This window comes from Triticum urartu, chromosome 1, assembly GCF_003073215.2.
Source record: "Triticum urartu cultivar G1812 chromosome 1, Tu2.1, whole genome shotgun sequence".
NCBI lineage: Eukaryota > Viridiplantae > Streptophyta > Magnoliopsida > Poales > Poaceae > Triticum > Triticum urartu.
The window spans coordinates 18,114,081-18,132,123 of record NC_053022.1 but is presented as its reverse complement, the minus strand read 5'-3'; positions in this window follow the sequence as shown (position 1 = coordinate 18,132,123).

The following is an 18,043-nucleotide window of genomic DNA, read 5'->3' as shown; positions in this document are numbered from 1 at the left end:
CCCGACAAGCTACCCCATCATCTATCGTTGATTGGGGGGGGGGGGGTGGTGCAAGTTCGCCAAGGAAAATATGTGGGTCCGGGGTGGCGAGGCGGTGGGATTCCAGGGAGGGCGAGGCTGCGCGGAGAGCGCCGCAGGCCGCGGGTGGTGGTGGCAGGCGGTTCGGCTGGCGGTCTGTGCGGTTGCCTGGGAAAGAGATGAACTGGAAGAAGTAGAAGGGCCGCACGCCGTTGGATTTGCATCCGACGTCGCAAAACGATCGACTGGCCCTAATAATTCAAAAGCAGTCGACTTACCTGTAGTCACGCCCTCATATTTCTTTCAGTTTTAGACGCTTTGCTGATAATAATATATAGTCTGTGTAGAGATGGGAGTTTTTGTTTTTACAACTGAACTTGTGATGGTTCCTAGATTTGCATATGTGCATACTGACGGATATTTTCACCATGTGCGTGGGAGGATTGCATTCAGTATTTGTGTGGTCCAGCAACACTTTTTTTCTCAACTCTACTCAAAATACTCATGAACTGAACTTGAGATGGCAACATTTTGCACGTACAAGTGATTTATTTTTCCTTCAAACATCCAGGAATGAATCCAAATCTTGTTCACGTCCACCAATATGCACGGTGACTAGAAACCAACCTGCTATTTGGTTCCAAGCCAAGTCATTCCATGCAGCAATACTCAACATTCTTTCTTTTACACCATGGCGTTGCAGACGTTCACCGAACCAAGCAAACTTAGACGTTGAGCAGGGCACACCCATTCTTTTAGGCATGCACATTGCAGTGACAGAGATGTTCAAAGGTTTGAACCTAGTCAGTACCTAAAAGTTCATAGCCTGGAATACATACATAGCTTTCAACATGGCGTCAAGAAAATACATCCGCGGAGGTTTCAGAGACTTTCCTTGCTACTCCCGCGGAGGTTGAAGAAGACCCTCTTGTCATTCAGAGTGTGGTGTGCTTAGTGGAGTGCAGGGCAGAGCTGCTCCTCTTTAAGTGGTCAAGGGCGTGCCGTTGCATTTACCCTAGAGTCTGCATTTCTTCAGCAAGTTGCTTGTGCTTGACTGAAACACGCCGGATAGAGTTTCTCTATTGTCAGACCTCACTCCTGAACAAATTACCTGAGCTGAACCATGTGTTTTGACTATAGATACATAGGCTGGGCTATTCTGCACCACCCCTTTAGAGTCTCAGAATACCGAAAAAGGGTTTCCCCCCGCTTTGTATACAAAGCAACCAACCGAACCATACAGAGATAGGTGCTGGGGCGGAAGCAGCACAGTCATGCCCAAAAGAAACGACAGAGAAAGAGCAAAAGAAACAAATGCCTACAACAGCGGATCAACAAAAACGAAGAAGCCTCGCGATCGCGGCGCCCACCGGGATCTTCCATTAGGCTCCAAGACTCCGAAGCGCCGGCACCTATCAACACCTCCAAGAAGGATCACAACGATGACGACGCTGCTGCCAAGGGTTTCCCCCGATACACGACGAGGTGAGAGGAAGGGTAGCCCCCGACGCCCTCCCGGAAGGTCAGGTGGCACCCACAGGCGCCACCGCGCCGGTGTCGGCCGTGCCGACAGGGGTTTCCCCCGATCCCAACCCGCACCTCTGGCGCTCCGGATCCAGCCACCAAACCAACCACCACCATGCGCCAACGCGGTCATGAGGGCCCCACCCCCACCGTCAGCACCATCGGCACGCGGGAGGGCCCCACCCCCACCGTCAGCGACGGTAGCCGTCCGACGCAATAGCAGGAGCATACCAGGCCCGACCGAGCCCTCGTGGGCCCGTAAAGCTCCCGCCTTCGCGCTGCTGCCGGGACGCCATCAGCGCCGACGCCCCATATCCGAGCCGCCCCACCCCTTTAGAGTCTCAGAATAGTCTACCCCAATTCCTGCCCCGTTCTTATCATTTTCTGTCTTAATTCAGATACACTTGCTCTTACCTCGTAATTCATATTTGATTCATTGGTTTTTCTGTTCTGCAAGTGCAATATTCCCCCTTAACAACGAGTGGGTCAAACTATCATTTCAATTATTATTATTTTGCAACATGAGCTCCACCAGATGTTGTTTTTTTCTGCATGTGTATACAAGGTGTAACATGTGCTTATACTCCAAGTGTATCATTTTTGGTGTTTCTTGATGCGCGTTGGTGTGGTTAGCGTTCTTGTTGCGTTCACTCGATTGCCAGTGAGTGTGGGCTTGTCCCTGTTTAGGACGGGGAGGTTTGAGTGGGCTTGGCCCTGAATGTATCGATTTTCACACGGTTTCTAGCAATTAACCAGGAACAATATTCTTTTTATTAAATGAAACGCGAAAAGCTTTTGCCTCTTTTTTTAAAGTGTATCATCATTTTCGATTTTTCTGTGTAGCCATATGGGGTATGTAAGTAAGAAGGGGGGCAAATCCTTCAGCGCTTACTAGCAACATATAGTTTTTTTATTTGAAGTTCATATGTTCAATCTTTCCATGCCTTGATCAATATTACAATAAAACCCAGTATCGGTCATGAGTGTTCAGCTTCTCCCCTTCAATAACTCAGATTACAAATTATCACTTTTTTGTTTGATCTTGAGATCTAAGAGATATCTATTATGGATGCGCTACAACCAAAGTTAGCACTTGAGATCCTTGACGTGAGGACACTAGTGGGTGGCACTGAATCTATTTTTTGACTTTTTTATCGCTACTCGTGCTAGAAAAACAATGATAAATGAACAAGTAATTAAGTAGGACCTTCCAAATATTTGCTCTCATGCTAGATTTAATTAACTTTGACAAGGTACATAGAAACAGTTGCTGAAACTCTAATGGAAGGGATATCATAATACATCATGTAATTCAACTTGTGTTACCTTGTATGAGTACGTTTTATGTTGCTTACACGTTGATAAAACGAGGATACACCTTTGGGCAACCATCTTCATTGGTAAGCTAGATGGATAAAATCAATGAGTGTATCAACGTTCATGCTCGAGGATGAGCAAGGTTTAAGATTGGGATGTTGATAAGTTGTTCTTGTGTCATGTTTTAAAGCCTATTTGGTCCATATTTTTGTGTCAAAATCCCTCATAGCATATCCATGTACCGATTTTTATTTCCAGTTTGAATAATTTATATTTTTGGTGCATATTGTTGAGATTGTTGCGTAACCTTTAGTTTTTCTTTGGTTTTGTTGATTTTGTATGGGTATTGGAACTCACATGGATTTAGCACAATGAAAGGGATCACTATGGGGCTAGACCAGAGGAATTACAGGCACCAGATAGATGCCTCTCATGGAGTTTGACAAAATAACATTGGTCAAGAAGCCTAAATTGACAATCTAGTGTCATGAGGTTATCAGGCTTGTTCATAAGAATCCAACAAGGCCAAAATGCCCAACCGGAATTCGTATGAGGCAATGGCGACCAAAATACGGAACACCACACGAGCGTCCTGAACTTTTACCAGGTGATCTGGGTTGCGAATTTGACAGTAATTTCCATGATTCTTCACTGATTTGATCCCTATTTATTCCCACATGATCCTTTGACATCGAGGAAGGCATTATCAGAGGTTGGAACTCCTCTGGAGCCCTTGAATCAAAGGATATGAGGAGGATCCATGGAAGAGACCCATGGAGGCTGGCTATATATATACCTCCAACCCCAGCCGCTAACTCTCATTCCCCATGTGTCGTAACATATCCATCTCGAGCTGGTACACCTCCATTTCTTCAACAAGACCGCCTTACCGCCATAGAGGAAGGGCCAATACAAGGAGGAAGGAAGAAGGAAGAAGGAAGAAGGAAGAAGGAAGGAGTCTCTTCCAACGCTCCACACCGGTCGGAGGGCCGATGCTATCTCCAGTACTGTTGTCATGCCTCTCTCCTTCCACAACAGGATGCTGGCTTATAACTTGTCTCTGCTCTTCGTGTTTGTCTTGTACATGTTTGAGTAATGGCCCTAGTTCTCGGGGTTAATGATGACCCCCCAGTATGTGAATGAACTGAACGCCAACAAAATACATGGTTTTCTTTATATGTTTGTGTTAACTATTCTTCATCATGCTGTGTGAAGTCGACGTCATAATATTTACCTTTATGGACTTGAAAGGATGTTTCTATTATTGTGTAGCGGGTATAAGGAGGTAATGTGGTGAAAAAAGCTATCTCCTTTTTTTTCAAATGATATAAAGGAAGGGAATAGTTATAGGAAAAAAAGAAGAAAATTGACAATAATAATAATAATAATAATAATAATAATAATAATAATAAGAAGAAGAAGAAGAAGAAGAAGAAGAAGAAGAAGAAGAAGAAGAAGAAGAAGAAAAGAAAACAAAAAACAGAAGTTTGAGGAAAAATGAAAAACAGGAAAAGATACTTATTTACAAAAGTGAAAATGTTCATAATTATATTTACTTTATTTAAAGAAAAACTAAAAAGGGGAAAATAAAACTATTCATAATTATATTTATTTTATTAAAAAATAATTTTTTAGTTATATTTAAATATTCAAAGACAACTTAAAAAAGAAAAAATAAATATAAAAGTTAAAATATAATAAAATATTAAATTAAACTGAAACAAAAACTGATGTAAGAAACCAAAATAAAAAACCCACGTATTCCGTTCCACACTAGGAAGCACTGAAGCGCATGAGCATATTGGGCCAGCCTAGCACAGATTGATGCCGCATCAGATTGCATGTACATCATTTGTATATCCATGATCAAGAGGTGTTGAATTCACGAAGCTATGGATGTTAGATGCGTATTGATAAGAGGACATCTAAAATGAGCATCAACATATTTATGGATAGAGAGGGCATTAATACAAGGATATCCAGAATGAGGATATGTATTCATGCAGAGCAAAGCACTAATAATTTGAATATCTATGGCCAAGCTGGATACTGCATTTCTGAACCGCCAGTGCATATGTGCATAGAATGGAAAATAATCATTTCGATATCCATGTCAAGATGTGTTGCATTTATGGCTATGCAGTAGACATATTAATAACAAGATATCCGAAGTGAGTGTCAACAGATCTGCACACAACCAAATTGGATACTGCATTCATGAACCCCCACTATATGAACTTTATAAATACATGCTTAGGCATCCATGAAACCGCACATCTATTTCAGCATTAGGCCTCGCCTACACACTTATCCTCACCACTCCTACTTTGAATAAAATTCAAGGTTTCTAGCCGGCCTTGCAACAATGGCAATAGCATAAACGACCACCATCTTCTTCTCTGCCATCACCATCATGCTCTTTTCCTCGTCAATTGTTCCTCATACTAGCGGTGACGTTGGTGGTAAGCCGAAGGCAGCCGATTTCGTGACAAAAGCGTGCAAGAACGCTACAGCCAACTATGACAAAGAAATCCACCTCACGGAGAAATTCTGTGTCTCGACCCTCCGGTCTGACAACCGGAGCGAGAAGGCAAAGGACCTTCGTGACCTGGCACTCATCGGCGTAGACATCCTCAAAGCACGTGTCGTCACCGCCAATGGTAAGGTCCAAGAAATGTTGCACAAAGCCAAAACTGGCACGTCGATGATGCGCCGCCTCACTTTCTGCAAGCTGGACTATGACGTGACGGTAAGCATCACGAACGTCTGCACCGCCTTGCTGAAGGACTATTGTGGCCCTGACGGTGGTGACACGATGGGCCGCCATCTTTTATGCACCCTCATTGTGTGGAGCAGGTGAACACCCTCAGCGGTTACTGTGGGCATGATCTTCCGGATATGCCGGAGCTTCATGCGTTGTTCAACGAAAATCTTGACTTGAGTATGCTGGCCCATCTCAACATGGCCTTGCTAGCACCATATAAAGACAACGATTCATAATATGTATTTTAGACTGAGTGGTGTATGTTGCTTCATTTAAAATCTATACCTACTAATAAAAGAAATAGGTATTCTTAGTCCGTTATGCTATTTTATAGAAAACCCCCCTCATATTTCTGACATTAAACCCACAGTACATATTAAATGTTTTTTAAAATACTCATATCTTCTAAACTGTAACTCCAAATTTAACATGTTATATATGGATTTTAATTAGAAAAATATATAGAATCGGAATATGATGTTATTTTTACCTGTTAACCATTTAAAAGAAAACTATGTAGGGTGCAATCTTAATCAGCGGTGCATTATCCGTCTTTCTTTCATATCGGTACTGATCCGGATTATGGATGAATATCTCGGTAAAATCCGCAACCTTCTATTCGGGTTCACCCTTCAGCCTTAAAAGTATACAAACCTGCAAGAAATGCAGCCATGCCTACTCCTTAGTTAAAGACGTAGTTAGTGGTATGCTGAAGACTAAAGTCTCCTCCGGTTGTCTTGTTTCTTGGCGGTGATCTGGTGGATGTGCTTTTAGCGCACGAAGATCGATAAAGTACACATAATCTATCTTCCCAATTGGTACTGCATATAGATGTGAAAGAGCACATGCGTGAATGACTGTCGGGGATTATTATTTCGTTTCTCAATTTTCCGAGAACTACGAGTGCGAAAAGAGAAACTTCCTTACGGTTACGCGGGGAAGAAAACCAGATACCTAGACCCAGTGAAGCAGAAGTTCAGCAGGATGAAGTCTCACGACAGTCACGTGCTCATGACGCAGATACTTCCAGTTGCAATCCGTGGGATCATGGACACGCACGTCCGTGAAACGCTATTTGGCCTATCCATCTTTTCGACGTCATCTCTCGGATGTCGGTTGGCATGAGGCAACTCAGAAGGCTACAGGAAGAGATCGTGGTGATACTATGCGAGCTTGAGATGTACTTCCCGCCCGCATTCTTCGACGTTATGGTGCATCTGCTGGTCCATATCATGGAGGATATCATCTAACTCGGGCCGACGTTCCTGCACAGCATGATGCCGTTTGAAAGGATGAATGGTGTCATCAAAGGATACGTTCACAACATGTCACGTCCAGAGGGAAGCATAGCTAGGGCCTTTCTGACTGAAGAGTGCATCTCCTACTTCACGAATTATGTAGGCATCGAGAACCCCGTTGGTCTTCCCGTCAACAGGCACCTCGGCAGGCTCGCTTGATGGGGTCACCGTGAGGGTCGCCGTGAAATGCATGTCGACTTCGAGGGTTGACTCGCCGACTTTGAAAGAGCAAACCTAGTCGCGCTACAACACATAGACGTGGTCAATCCTTGGGTGGTAGAGCACAAAACCTTTATTGAGAAGACGTACAATGACCCAGGCCAACAGAGGACAGACGAAATCGAAGAGCAAAACTCATGTTTCACGCTTTGGTTCAAGCAGAAGCTTCTGTCGTACCCTTTACGTGAGGATTCTTCCGCGGAAGAACAACTCATATTCGCCTTGTCACAGGGCGCCGAGCACAACCTGATGACGTATGAGGCGTACGATATCAACGGCTACACATTCTACACCGAGGGAAAGGACATGAAGAGTGATGGTTATCAGAACTCCGGGGTAACGATGGAATCCTACAGCGGTAACGACATATGGGGTACTTGCGACTAATGCATGGGCCGGGGTATCTTAGTACTTAGTTAAGTAGGATCAACTGCCCCGCCATTCTTGCTGCATTAAACCATAGGTGGCAATAGAGCCAAGTTATTAGGCCCAACTTAGAATTCTCCTTAGCATCGATAAACCCTAGATGATAAACCCAACATAGGTGGCAATAGAGCCAAGTGATTAGTGCCAAGTGATTAGGCCCAACCTAGGGTGCCTCGGCATCGATAAACCCTAAATGATGAAAACTTAACTTAGCATTTAGGGTGCCTCAGCGTCGACAAACCCTAAATGATGAAACCTTGGCTTTTAGGGTGCCTCGGTATCGCGATGAGAACCTAAATAATGTACGCTTAGGCTTTTAGGGTGCCTCGGCATCGACAAACCCTAAATGATAAAAGCTTAGCTTTTAGGATGCCTCGGTGTCGACAAACCCTAAATGATGAGACCATGATCTTGTTCCTTGACAATAACCAACTTTTTAACCAAACTTTTTCCTATTTAGAGCGAAACATGGCCCACAACGATGAGGCCGGCGGTTCGGGCGGCAAGCAATTCTGGGAGCTGTCCCAGAGATGGAGGAAGAACCTCACCGCTATGAGGACGTCGCGGAAGACACCGATACTGACTACATAAGCCCTAGTGGCGTCAGGGATGACACCACTGATGGTGCCGTCGAGGATGCCACCACTGATGATGGCGACGCAGGCACATATGGCAGCCAACCGAAGAGGCAACGGAAGGACCGACGCCCGAGCGTGCTCGGCACCGTCAAGGAGGAATTTACTGAAGTGAACTCCGACGGGCATCCGATGGCACCCAAAGAAGTAGTCAAGGGGTACTCGGTTCAGCTCGGGTGCATTCTCCGGAGCACCGTCTCGATCAACACCGAGAACCTAAGGCATAAGGACCGAGGGAATTTGCGCAGCCTCCTCTTCACGAAGCTGCACGAACAATACAAGTTCCCCGCTGACTTCGCAAACACACGCCTCTCAGGGAATAAAGTGAACAATGCCGCCCTCACGAGGATGAGCACGGCCCTGTCTACTTGGAGAAGCACGGTGAAGGCAATGATTGAAAAAGGTGATAGTTATGAGAAGATCAAGGCGAAATATCCTTTGATGAGCGAAGATGACTACAAGGAGTTCAAGATCAAGTGCGAGAGCAACGCAACCTCCGAATCACGTCAGTGGGGGAAAGAAATGCGACAGTTGAACTTAGGGGTCCACCAACTCGGTCCCGGCGGTTACAGAGTGGCGGAGCCTATATGGGACAAGGAGGACGCGGAGCGTGCCGAGCAAGGCCTACCGCCCCGCTTCTAGAAATACCGTGACAAGCAGACCAGGAACTTTCTCAGGGCCCGGTACAAGGAGGACTCGGTAACAAAGGAGCTTACCTCGGATCCGAGGACCAGGGCGCTTGAGCTTGTTCTGGTAAGGAATACACCCCCACGTAATTAGCTCCATATGGTTGCATTCTAATTAATCCCCAATATTTCTAAATGGTTCATGTTCCTTCCGCAAGACAATGAAAGCAGTAGCGCGGGGTCATCTCAGAGCTCCCCTTTTGACACCCCTTTAAATAGGGTGTTGAACGTAATGAAAAACAAGGATAAGCTCAGTAAGCCGACGTCAGCTGGTCGTGTGGCTGGCAAAGGCTTGTCCACAAAATGGTCGTCATACTATACCGCTGGTGGGCGAAAGGAGAAAAAGACTAGCTCGGAAAGCCAGTCACGCGAGGTTGAAGCACTCAAGGCACAAGTGGCGCGGATTCCGGAGATTGTCCAAGAGCAAGTGCAACAACAACTGGGAATGATGCTCAACACCATGGTGCCTACGTTGATTCATGGGCTGACGACGTGGATTGCAGGCGGCCAACAGGGGCCTCCCCTAGTTCCCAGCTTCACGGCCAGCAACTCGCACAACGCGCAGGCGGCGCCATTGGTGTCTCCGGCGGAGGCGGTATTCGTGTCTCCGGCGCCGGCACGGGCATTGGAGCTTAATGCACCCAGGTGTACGCCGGCCGGCACCTCGCTAGCAAGCGGCCCCTCCATCAGTTGCACGCCCGCCGTTGGCAGTGCCTCGACATTAGCCGAGCTTGACAGCATCACGGTAACTAAGCCTCTCAGCTGATGACTTCATCTCCTTGCCTTTGACTAGGCATCCCTGATGCCCTACATGTTTTCGCAGGGCACCGCCGACGTTTCTTGCACTCTCCTGCACTTCGTGGGCGGCGAGTTGGTCGATGTCGCCAAGGGCAGAATCGTTCAACCGGGCAACCCCGTGTTCCACGGTAATCCGATGCCACCCACAGTGTATAGGGTTGAACTGGTTCGGGTGCTGCCAGGCTGCGACGAGTTGTTACCTCCGATTCGACCCGCTGGGGCCGACGAAGATGATGAGATGACCCTCAGTGCCTGCGTAAGCTGGCCCCTGCTTTCGCCGAAGAGCCAGATTAGTTTGGGGCGGGGGACACCACCCCACAGACAAGACCGCCAGTCGTGCCGGCGCCAAGCCATGGCAAGAACGCCGCAACGCTACCGGACATGCCGGACATCCCTATGGCACAGGATCCGGACAAGCATATGGCACAGGATCTGCACGACGACGATACATTTACCAACGTCGATAAGTACTTTGCCGAACATGGGTACGGTGACGAGTTCTGCGGGCCTCCTTCTCAAGAACCCAACCAAGACGACCGCGATCTAACTGGTACGACGGAGAAACCCAATTGCAACAGGCGTCGTCTGGCATTCAGTTCTCAGGAGACGCCTCCAGCTGCTGCCTTCACCGAGCCTGATAGCTGATGTGCGAAATATTATCAGCCCCAACACGCTCAAGAAGGCGGTCTGTGAGCAGAACTCTGTCCCATTATAGCAGATCAAGAAGAAGGGACGGAAACGAAAGACTAAAAAGGGCGTCGGTGCAAGCCAGCCGGCACCGAGTACGATCCGTGCTCAGGACAGGCCACCTTCACCTAAAGATATCTTGAGGAGGGTGCATGTGGCGGGTAGGGCGATGCTACCGACAAATATGCTCAATGCTGCAACCGGTGCTATGCGGAGTCTGCATGACAGTGTTCTTTCTTTGGAGAAGTGGCATCTCAGAGAGAATGATGTGGCATACCCGGTTTTCGTGGCCAAGGTGCCAGAGGGCAAGGGCTTTGTGGATGGCGCCATCGGGGGTACGATCGTCCTGCGATTTGATGACATCTTTGCTATGTTTAACCTTCATCCACTGCACTACACCTTCGTTCGGCTATTTTCGCTGAGTATGGAGATGCAGATCATTAGAGACAAGACCCCAGACATCGTGATAGTCGACCCCTTCTACATGCGTGCCAAGCTCTTGGGCAGCGCTGGGGACCGCCAAGTCGCGAGTTCATACCTCGAAGGCGTCATTCTTGCAAACCCAGATAAGGATAACTTCCTCGTGCCTTACTTTCCCGAGTAAGTCATCCCCTAACTGCACCGTAACATATGATTTCTTAGATTTCGATTGTTCTTTTTTTTCTAACATTCCGTGTTTTGTGCAGTGACACACATTGCACACTCATCCTCTTAAGCCCGAAATATTCCATGGCCTTGTATTTCGACCCAAACCGTGACTCCAATATAGACTACACAAATATCAAGAAAGTTCTTGATGATGTTCTCCCCGGCTACGCCAAATCTGGAGGCACCTTCACCAGGCCAGTTGGTAGGTACGGTAGGCACGTGTTCGCCCACAATACTAAGTTCTCCTGCGTAAAGCAGTTGCCTGGCGGTCAGAAGGATGCCTACTACGCCCTCCATCACATGCGGGCGATTGTACGGGACCATCATCACCTTCTGCTACCAGATAATCTCAAAGATTGGGCCGCGAGCTTGTCGGCAATCTAGGACACGGACATCAAACAAGAATTCTTTCGCATCCAGTCGGAGTTTGCGGAAATCATCCATCAAGATGTCCTTCATACCTTGGGGCAATTCTACCTCAGATATCAACCGTCCAACAGTGAGATAGACACAACGCTACAAATGCAGGCTGACAACGCCCGCGATTTCATGACCATCACGACAGGCGACGGCTTCATCCACGCTCCGATCCCATGAGTCGAGTCGAAAGTAATGATGCTATGTGTAGTTCTGAAACATTGATTGGCTCATGTTGTAATTAAACTTTAATGAATTGTATGTCTCTTTGGTTTGGATAGTCATTCAACTTAGATGTAATCGATGCTATTTATTAGTAGGACCATGAATCCTGCTATTAATGTCTTGCTTTTCTCTTCCAATCCTTTTGTTGCATACTTATATATTGCTGATGTATTTTCTGTTGTTTGGCTTGTGCATAGAGATGCCATCGTATGTCGTGTACAAGGTAAGGTTCCCGGAGTCTACGACGACTGCGAGGAGTGTCGGAGATAGGTTCACCGTTTCAGTGGTAACAGTTACAAAGGGTACACCACTAGGGCGGAGGCGGAATCTAGATACGCCCGCTATCTAGCGGGAGAGAGGAGGGAGCGTTGGAGGAACCGGATGAAGACCAGTTTCATCGCGATGATGCTCATCGTGATGACCGCAACTCTCTTCTATGTGATGGTAGTTTAGATGATCGATATCGACTTGTAATGTGAAGACAAACTCGCTACTCGCGGTCTCGAGACTTGTAATGTTCTATCTTTGTTTGGTCTTTTAAATTCGGAGACTAATCTTCTATTGTATTCGATGAATCTACTGTTGCTGTCTATATTCTATCCAATAATATATTTTGTAACCTGTGCAAAAATCAGAAAAGTAAAAAAAATCTAATATTCATACTAATGGCGCATCACCTCAAAGTGCGCGATTAGTATGCCAAAGGATACTAATGGCGCATCACTACATAGTGCGCCATAAGTATGCCAAAGGATACTAATGGCGCATCACCCCACAGTGCGCCATTAGTATGCCAACACATGGGTAAATATGGCCCCCTGGGAGGCATACTAATGGCGCATGTTGGTCTATACTAATGACGCACGACGTGGTGCACCATTAGTATATCAGATACTAATGGCGCACCAGTGATGCACCATTAGTATATAATACTAGTGGCGTGGTACTAGTGGTGCACCAGTAGTGTGCCATTAGTAGGCAAAACTGGTGCACCACTAGTAGGCCTTTTCCTAGTAGTGAGACGTAGTTAGTGGTATGCTGAAGACTAAAGTCTCCTCCGTTTGTCTTGTTTCTTGGCGGTGATCTAGTGGATGTCACTTGGCCTGCTCGAGCATGTGCTTTTAGCGCACGAAGATCGATAAAGTACACATAATCTATCTTCCCAATTGGCACTGCATATAGATGTGAAAGAGCACATGCGTGAATGACTGTCGGGGATTATTATTTTGTTGCTATTCTCAATTTTCCGTGAACTACGAGTGCGAAAAGAGAAAGAACTCGAGGTTATATGAGGATGTAGCTAAGAAATATTGGAGAGTATAAACTATGTAGCCACCCCAAAATCCGTTTTCCATTTTTCTGCAGTTTCAAGATTCACAATAACAATCTTGATCTGCTCCAAACTGGACAAATATGTAGACAAGGACATCAATTAGAAGCAGCAACAGTTTTATGCACACAATGCAATAAAGTAAGGTGGGCGAAACAAATTTGTCTATAATGAAAAAAGACTTATAAAGTAACCATGAAACTGAATGAACATATTTATAGTCATAGGTCAGCTCCTCCCATCTCTCTATGTCACAAAAAGCAAAAATTCCAACTCTGGTCTATCCATCTATAGTCCTGAAATAACATGATACTATTAGCAAATATCAGGGTTACCAACGAAGATATAGAATAAGTAGTACAATATAACTAACCATTTCTCTGTGTTTGGTTCAAAGCTATGATTGATGAACCCGGACTTGTTCCTCTGGTTTGTGGCATCAAAATGACCAAATTGCTACTGACCTCACAGAGATAGAAGCTTGTGTAATGTTGTCTCTTCATTTACCATGTCCTTTCCTCACAAGTTATGTCATCAATAACTACAATATTGATGCAAGATATATGGATATTAGTTTGATCACCCAGTGTACAATGTGATTAACCATCATAACATCAATCATATAAAAAATGCAATCACATACACACACAATTATTTTCACCAGTACACACAATGATCCAATGTAATGAGTGAAATTTGTTGAGAGAAGCCAAGCATTGAGTGACTTGGTAGCAGGGACAAACAACAGAACTACATGGAGACTGATGTCGATGTTGTGGCAGGTGATATTGATGAGCCCATCGTCGTAGTCAATGAGGGAGCAATGGTCCATCTAGATGTCGAAGGATCCAGGATTGATGGATGCCGTCGATATCGTGGCTGCGGCTGGCCTCAAACTGGAATGAAATAATTCAAAATTAGTACAAGCACAAGCACAAGCAAGGATTGTAGTAATTAGTTACCTTACAGCAGGGGATGTGGTAGTGGTCGAGTGTGTAGCGAAAGATCGTAGGAGACAACAGAAACAAAGGCATTGAAGACAACACCGGGAAACGGGTACGAACAAAGGTATTGTTACTTAGATGTCTGCAAGTATGCATTATATACCAAAATAATTAATTTTACGTGTATACTATTGAATCAATATCAATGTGAGTTAAAATAGAAGTAAAGCACTTGATTTGTTGTCACCTCAGTTTCAGCAGATTCTCTCTTAACTCTCGCACCCTGAATACTGCTCCTCCTACAACAGAAAATGGCATGCATCAGAACACATGACATTGATATAAATAATCATCTGACAACTAAGGAACAAAATAAAAATAACACCTTTCAGTGTCTCACATCAGAATCAACATGATGCCTTTCATCGGAATTCTCTTGATCTTCATCTTGATGTACCCAAGACAAGTGCAACTTAGCCAATATATGATAACTTCTAGCATGCTACTGCTGAAACTACAACTATAGTCAGTAAGCATTAGTGATCGGATCTAAAGCTAATACAAAGATGCTGATATCATGCATGGTGGCACATAGCTCAACTTGTGGTCAACATGGTTCCATTGTAGCAAAAGAAATACAATAGCTCATATAGTTCAATTGCCTTAGAAATTAACTAAATATTCAATTTCTAATCATAAAAATCATGTGTACATGTATACAAAACAGACATGACCTTGTTAGGGTTGCAAAAAGACTAACCCAAGAAGGGGCAAAAAGATAAATTAAGACAAAGCTCGCAAAGGAAGAGAAGCAGCGGCGTGAAAATCAACACGTAACGGATGGAGCCATGGAAGAGGCATATGCAATTGGTTGCATCCCTAGCGGCTCGTGAGCAGTTGAATGGCTACCTCGACGGTGCGTCCTGCAGCATGTCAATGGCGTCCCCGACGGCTTCCGCACGCTTGTCCGGTAGCATCCCCAGGTCATCCACGGTTGAATCTTCCTTAACGTCGTCGCACGCCTACTCCCGCGGCTGACTGTGTCACCCACCCAAAGATCCATATAGATGGGCTAGCTAAAGAGAACAGAGGATGAAACGAGCGAGACGGAGATGCGGGTCCATGAATTTGGGCTACAATGTAGGTAATACAAATGATATTAATAATTAACTACAAGTGAATAGGGGATGCTTAAATTATACCATGTATGTATAGGAGGGAATCTGACCAAACTTTTCCATCCATGGTCCATTACTTCTCCTGGCATTCAAGCTATGGCCTATTTTCCTGAAAAGGAAAGAAATGGTATATATATGAAGCTGTACCTTCTGCCATTCCAGAATAAATTATTGCTTGCTAAATCAATGAGACGAAAGAAATGGATTCATGATAGGTAGTCAAACAAAACCGACAAATATTACAGAAGATCCCTAGTAATAATTTGATACAATGCTTCACATCCGCGGAAACGTCCGATCCGTCCGGATATAGAATCTAGAATCCTCTCTGCTCCGCATTCGCTCACACCCTAACCAAACAAAACACGTATTCAGTAGAGAATATAGTAAGCAGCGCTTCCTGATACTGAAAGTCGAAAATGATACCAGAGTGTGAACCAAACGACTCCTAAGACTGTAGCGACCTGACCTCAGACGGTCAAATCTCTGTGCTTAAGTGTCATCCTTGGATCGGTATGCTGACACACACAGTACTCGAGGATTTATAGCAGAGGTAAATCACATGTATAAAATAACGTAAATACTATTACCTCAATCCAAATAGCGGAAGTAACAAGGTTGTGGATTCCCATCGACACCAACGAAAAAGTTGAGTGTAGAAATTGTAACCTTAACATATCACTTACTCGTCGTAAGAAGTCCTGCAACATGAGACGTTGCAGCCACAAAGGGTTAGTACATTGAATGTACTGGCAAATTCACACCATAGAGAATGATGAACAATGGCTATCACTACATGCATATATGGCTGGTGGAAAAGCTCTATGGTTATAAGGTTTTTTGCGAAAAGCCAATTTTTCCCTACTACAACGGAATAAATTTTATTTAACTATCATGGTGGTTGTTAAACATTGAGAGTGTAGACACCCTCTCAATCCCAATTAAGCATCATCATTATCACCCAACAAAATTAATTAAAGTCACATGATGAGATTCACATGATAATCCAAGTACTAGATACTCAAAACGTCCATAACCGGGGACACGGCTAATCATGATTAGTTTATACACTCTGTAGAGGTTTGCGCACTTTTCCCCACAAGACTCGATCTCCCCCGTTGGGATTCTCGCACTACATGGTGTTTGAGAAACGGATGACCGAGACATAGTCTTTCAGAAGCGCTAGCATCTTACGATCGGGTAGACAGTACCAACCTACATCCCCTACATCTGCTAGTCTACCACTGTAAGAGTTCGCACGACTTAGTCAACTATGCTAGAGCCCATAGTAGCTTGTGGCTGCACACGGAAATTTCTAGTATGAATAATCCCATGATCCCTTTGAGCCTAGGTGGCGGTCTATAAAGAAAAAGAGGCAATCGCTGCAATACCCAAGTGCCTCAACAGGCAATCGCTGGAATACCCAGGTGCCTCAACCCACCCAGATGTGTGTTAAAGTTGTCACCTTAAGTAAACCATTAATTAACAATCTCACATCTGTCATGTATACTCTCAAACCCAATCCACGTCTACGGGCATATCATGGCAATATAAGCATAACGTCATAGTAACTTCCAAGGTTTGAATGCAGGGCAATAGGTTCCTACCTCATCAACTACTTCCCAATACCCACATGTTATCAATCCTACTCATGCAATGTTTGAGGGTGAAACTAATGCATAAAAACTGGGTATGAAAGGGATATGATCAAAGTGTGAACTTGCATGTACTGTTGATGAAGATGATTCGCACTCAAAACTCTTAATAGTTCTACTCGTCACACTCCGGTCAATCTATCGTAAGCAAGCAATAATAACCACACATAAGCAATCACTCAAAAGATCAGAAAGATCGAAGAAGACGATTCGAAAAACTTCAAAACCAAGCAAATAATTCTTGCAACATAAAACAATTTCTAACAGTACCAAAATTATGTGCATTTGGCTTTATCAGAAAGTTTAGGTCAAGAGCTTCGATTTGCAAAAAGAATCAACTCAAACGGAGTTACGAAACTCAAGTTATGAACAAAAGAAGTTTGAATATTAATCTGAACAAATTTCGAAATTTGAAAATTTCAGAAAGTTGACGTGACAGCTTAACTGGATAGGTGAAAACAAGACAAAACTATAGGCGCTGGTTTCATCTAATTTGGATGAACGAGTAAAAAGTTATGGCTATTTGAAAAATGAGGGCCAAATTGTTTTACAGAAAAAAATAGCTACGGCTAAAAGAAATTCTAAGTCTAACATATAAATACAGAAAACGAATAAATATACATGACTTCGGAGTGAGTAGACAACTTCCAAAAATCCCGCTGGAGAGGAGAAATGTATTTTTCTTTAGTGAATCTACTCAAACCAAAATATTGATTTAACCCGAAACGGATGATTTTGGAAGACTTTATGGGTCTATATTTATTGGTGGAAAAGAGGCTTAGAGGTCAAAGGCTAGCCAATATAGGACTAAACGTAGATGAACAGAAAAGAAACAGAGAAGAAAAGATGCGGCTCGCATGGGCCTAAAGGCCTTCGGCCGACCACGCGCGTACGCTGCGGCTGCTGTTTTTTTTTCGGTCAACAAAAAAAGATCATTTGAGAAAAAAAACTAGGGAAAAAATGGCCGGTTGGGCCTGGCCCATTTAAGAGAGAGAAAAAAATGTGGCACCCATTGCCACTATGCTACGCGTGTGGGCGGTAAATAACTATGGGCCGCATGTAAACTTATTATTTTATTTTTTTAGAAACAGAAGGAAAAATGAATAACGAAACTAAAATAACATTATATATAGACATATTATACATCTAAAGTTTTAGAAAAAGATTTTCTACAACATGAACATTTTTATAGTGTGAAATAAAATCTACAAAACTTCAAATAAAGCAAATATTGCTACTGCTCTAGTAAAAAACTAGTAAAAATCATTTTAAAA